This window comes from Staurois parvus, unplaced genomic scaffold, assembly GCF_062004578.1.
Source record: "Staurois parvus isolate SC_StPar_1 unplaced genomic scaffold, SC_StPar_1.0 ptg000883l, whole genome shotgun sequence".
Taxonomy (NCBI): domain Eukaryota; kingdom Metazoa; phylum Chordata; class Amphibia; order Anura; family Ranidae; genus Staurois; species Staurois parvus.
In genome coordinates this window covers 262,400-268,175 of record NW_028318679.1, presented here as the reverse complement: position 1 = coordinate 268,175, position 5,776 = coordinate 262,400, and positions in this window count along the sequence as shown.

The window sequence follows — 5,776 nt, the reverse complement described above, 5'->3', positions numbered from 1 at the left end:
ATCGGTGGAGTCTCAGACATGACCAGAGTGCCCATAACACTGGCCCAGGCAAAGTCCTTGGTTGGAGTTTTTTTTTTAAATATGGGGGTCCCAGTCAGGATCCTGTCCGATATGGCCTTAGCATTGGTCTTGGCCGTGAGCTTGGCAGCAGTGCTTGGAGCCCACGTACTTTTATCAGTAGGCAGATCTTCTGATGCTCCCTTCACCATTTACTTTCCTGGCATAGCTAACTCGAAGGCTGACTACCTCGCCTGTCAAATGCTGGTTTGAGGAGAGAGGTCTCTGCACCTGGATGGCGTCTTCAAATTTGCCTGCGCTGGAGTTCACTGCGCACGGCTCTGATTACCACCGGTCTCAATCGGAAGGGGTTGCGATTCCTTACTAGTCATGCAATACCCTGGAGGATGCACTGAATGCTTCAGTGGCACCATTACTGCCTCATTTATCTTTTACTCCCTCTGCATGACAATTTTCTGTCATGGGCTGATCTTTCCTACTGCTTACCATCATTTGCTTGGTTGTCAACAGCCAGGCTCTAAGACTGGGTGTTGCCTGATTTGTGCTGCCCACCAAGTCGAGGGTGTGTATTCACACTTCTCGTAAGCTGCCTCCCCCACCCCACCCCCCCCACCCCACCAGGCCATTTTTTTTGCGATACGGCACATTACTTTAACTGACAGTCATGCAATGCTGCAGCCAAATTAAATTCACATCTTCCCCCCCCCCACAAATAGAGCTTTCTCTCGTTGGTATTTTATCTTCAGGCTTTTGTTTATAGTGAGAATTTTGAGAAACAATTTTTGATTTTTTGCTATTAAACAAACCTGCCCCGTAAAAAAAAAGTTAAATAAATTTAGGCCGAAATATATTCTACTTGTCTTTGCTAAAAAAAAAAGAAAACCCAATATGTGTAAATTAATTGGTCTACATAAGTTATAGCGTTTACAACTGGCGGTACATATACTGGAAATGTTTTTATTTATTTTTTGTTTACTAGTAATGGCGGTGATCAGTGACTTATAGTAGGACTGCCACATGCATTCTGACACTGGGGCAACTGATTTGGTGTCACTGACAGCAGTAGTGATCAGTGCTAATAAAAAGCACCGACACTGTACTAATGGCACTGGGCAGGAAGAGGTTAACATATGGGGTGGTCTAAGGGTTAACTGTGTGCTGTTTCACTATGAGGACTGTGTATGTGCTTCAGTGTAAGCACACTGCTTTGTATGGCTCTGCTGAAGGGATAGATCTGTGTTCATACACAGGTCTTTTCCCCCCATTGGAGATAGTTGGTGATCACAGGGTGCTGGTGAGGAATCACTGGCTGGGACCTGGTGAGTGACAGCCAAGGCTGTGAATAGTGGTGTAGGGAGCATGTGCCCCTCACCCGAAAATGCAAAATAATGTATGTATGTGATTTTGTGCACCCATGCTGCCCTGTAGCAGTATTTCTGCTATAGGGTGGGGTGAAAGTGGTTAAATTGTGAGGCTGCAGATTTGCCCCACGTGCCTTCTTGGGGCCAGGGATTTTAGTCTTCTCCTTTTGGAGCAGAAGTCTCCTTCTAGAAACCTCAGGGATCTCTTTTTTGCTGAGAACATTGTCCTATTTCCCTTGTATCCCTGCCCTCCACACTCTGAGGGGGTGGCAGTATGCCTTCTGGATGTGGTTTGTGTGTACCTGTCTGCTATAGTTTCTTCTGGAGGTTGGAGTTTTTGTGCTTACAAGGCCCCTAACGGGCCTGGCCACCTCCTCTGTCATGATTTCTGCATTAGGCAGCCTGTTTGTTTTTCCCCACTAAGGGTTGGGCTTTTCTCTTCCCCACCACGGCACATTCTGCTTAAGTGATAGTTGCTGCTTGGATGTTCGACTTCAAGCATGTGTCTAGAGCCTGTAGGTGGTTGCCTGTGTACATTTTTTCCATGTTTGAGGTTGCTGTTTTTGGCACCTTACAATACAAGTTTTGACAGGGCTTGCAGGCTACTGTTTGTGGTGGGGTTTTTTTTTTTTTGGCCATAAAATCCGTTTCTGAGTTAATGGACACACGCAGCACCCTACCCTTCCTCATTTTCTCTTCTGCTTTGTGATTAATTGAGCTGGTTATGGTAGGGGCTTACTACCACCTAAGGCTGGCTATACAATTTTCTGTTCAATTTCCTTTAGGTTTACCTTGAACTATGTAGAGCAAGGGCTTGCCTAATTAGATTCAATTGAAAGTGCTGTTTAGAAAATTGCTTTCGATTTTCCAAAAAAAAAAAAATTAGGTCAAACCTAAAGAAAATTGTATAATGTACTGCCAGCCTAAGAGTGCACATGGGTGGTGCATAGATTCTTTTTTTCTCTCTAGTGTCCTACATGTGGAGGGGAGGTAGTATAATGCAATGGTCAAGAATTTGAAGAGGTTGTGTCAATCAATGAACAAGAGGTATTTTATGGTCGATAACAAAAAAAAACTGTGTTGCCAGGTCAGCTTTAAGTATAATCATTTCCTGACTGCCTAACTGGGCTGATTGTCATGTGTTTTGATGTTTAAGGGATTATGGCTGGCGCTAGATCCAATAACCCCAGTATTACCATATTTGCTGGCGTATAGGTAGACTGGGTGTATAAAATGACTCTCATTGGCCAGTTAAAACATAGGTTGTGGGCTATACTTGCTGTATAAAACTACCCCCACCTTCCTAGGTAACACCATTTAAAAACATCAGATTTGATTAAATATACACCCACTAATCTGTCAGAAGTTTGGTAATATTGTATGTACCGTAGCTTTGGCTACCTCAAAATGAATGTCCCTAGTTTTTTAGCCTGCTGGATGTGATACTGTATTGATGGTAGCTTTGGCTACATCCAGTATACAGCGCTGAGCTAAACTGGGTCAAAATAAACATCCCTACAGTAATCTGTCAGCATGTAGGATATGCAGTAATACTGTATCTATGGTAGCTTTGGCTACATACAGTATAGCAGGCAGAGCCAATCATGGACAGTGACTACACTCGTGAGTTATAGCTCACCTTGGCCAGAAGAAAATGTTAGTGACCAGACCTCCTTGAATTTCAATTCAATACCCCTAGTCTAAGAGAACTGGAGTGATGTCATAACATCACTTCCAGTTCCAAACTAACGTAAGGAAAGCTTTTTTTTTTTTTTTTGAAGCATTAAATCAATTTTTTTTCAAATTAAATGCTTTCAATTATAGACCCCACATCTTCCATAAAGAGGACCTGTCATACCGTATTAGCACAAGGTAATGCTCACATCGGGAAATGGAGTTTGCACCACACGTGGGGTATGAACATCAGAGCAAGAGCAATAATTCTACCACTAGACCTCCTCTAACTCTAAATTGGTAACCTGTAGAAGTTTTTAAAAATTTGCCTATGGAGACTTTTAAGTACTGTAATTTTGTATTTCAATGGTTTTTATTAATTTTAAACAGTATAAAACAGAGGCAACAAAACACACCCACGCAGGGGCTATCAATTGCACCGATAAAAAAGGCATAATAGAGCAGACAACGCTCTAATTCCAATAAGGCAAAACGTATGCCCACGCAGGGGCTATCAATGGCACATAGGTTACAATAACATCAGTGAAACTCTGACTAACGCAGCTAAAGGCAGCTGTCCACTGTCACACCAAAACAAACAAAAAAGAGAAGAACAGAGAGGAAAGAGAAAAAAAACAAAACAAAAAAAAACACACACTAAAGAGCAGGGGTCCACGAGTGCCAATACCAAACTCCATTACCTCCCCACACTGGCCGGGGGGAGCGTGGGAAAGGCGTATTGCAACCACGGCTCCCATATTTTCAAAAATTTATGTTGAGAGTCGTTGCATATACTCGACATCTGTTCGTTGAGCATCATAGTAGTCATACGATCCCGCACCCCCTGAAAAAGTACAAACGGACTCTTCCAGGCCTGAGCAATTGTCCTAGTGGCTGATAAAAACAAATAGGAAGCCAACCGCTGCTGACGAGCCAAGAGGCTCGGTATGGGGCAATGAAGCAAAGCATACCGAGCATCCCGGCATATGGAGAGATGGAACAAAGTGAAAAGGAGGCCAAACACACGAGACCAAAAACAAACCAACCTCGGGCATGACCACCAGATATGCAGTACATCGCCATGATGGCCGCAACCCCGAAAACATCGATCACTACAGGCAGGGTTAGCCTGGGCCAGACGAGCCGGAACCCAGTACCAACGAAACAATACCTTATAGGCAGCTTCCAGCGTGGTCATATTAAATTAACATTTAGCTATGAGTGACCAGGCCCTATTCCAGTCCTCCGGATCAACAGCCACTCCCAGGTCGCGTTTCCACTGAACAACATATGAAAGAGAAGTGTGCGACGAGCGTCTGTTCAAAGCTGCGTAAAGAAGGGAGATAAGGCCCGGGGCACCTGGGCGCTGCTGACAAAGCCGTTCAAAGGCAGATTTCTGATATGGGAAAGCAGAAGTGGCCCTCAACGAGAGTAACCAGTGCCGCAATTGAAGGTACCGAAAAAATTCCGCTGGGGGAACATCTCGAGACTCCCGAAGGACATTCCAGGTGGGAAAGGACCGAAAAATCAAAAAGTGTTGCACCTGTGAGAAACCATGAGCCACCCACCAAGAAAATGCCCTCGGGTGATCTAGACCCGGCGGGAAAAGAGGGTTGTTAACGATTGGAAGCAAGGGCAAGAAGGGTGACATCAGGCCACTGGAGTAACGTACCGAGTCCCAGACTTGTAGGCCATGGAGCAACATCGGACTCAGTGCCATAGGGCGCAGGGCAGGGGGAAGCCATAGAAGCCATAGAAGTGTCGACAGTGCGATAGGGGCACAATTAGGTAGTTCCAGCAGGACCCAGAGAGGAACATCGGAGGAAGCGTGCAACATAGACAGCGGGGCAATCTGGCTCGCCTGATAATACTTAGTTACATTAGGTACCCCAAGACCACCCTGGAGTCTATGAGCAAAAAGCGTATTTCTAGAGACTCTGGGGTGTTTATTGGCCCAGATAAAACGCATAAACTTCGCCTGAAGCAACCGAAGAAAATGAGGGGGAACCCGCACTGGGAGGGTGCGAAAATAATATAACAATTTCGGCAAGATGGTCATTTTCACTGAATGAACCCGTCCTATCCAAGACAGGTGCGGAAATTGTCAGGAATGCATAAGAGAAGATAAAGAGCTAAGCAAAGGATAATAATTTGCACCAAAAAGGGAGCCATAGGTGGGGGTCAAGCGAATGCCCAAGTATTCAAGAGAAGAGGAAGCCCACCGGTAAGGGAAGTGGGATTGTAGGCGCGAAACCAAATCTGAAGCCAAAGTAATATTGAGAGCGACGGTTTTATCCAAGTTGATACATAGACCCGAAATCAAGGAGAAGCGCTCAAGAACCCGTTGCAAGTTAGGAAGCGTCGTCAGAGGATTAGTAAGGGTCAAGAGGGCATCGTGCGCAAAGAGGCTCAGTTTAAACTCCTGTCCCGCGTATGGAACCCCCGATACATTGCAATCAGTCCGGAGCGCTAAAGCCAGTGGCTCAAGCGCCAGGACAAAAAGCGCCGGGGACAGCGGGCAGCCCTGCCTCGTCCCTCGCCTAACAGGAAAGGGATCTGAGAAATACCCATCGTATTTAACGGAGGCCGAAGGAAAGGAATACAAGGCCTGAATCCAAGAGAGAATAGAATCCGCGAAACCCCAACGAGACAGCACAAACCGCAGATATTCCCAGGATAGAGAATCAAAAGCTTTATATATGTCCAAGGACAGTAAGAATCCT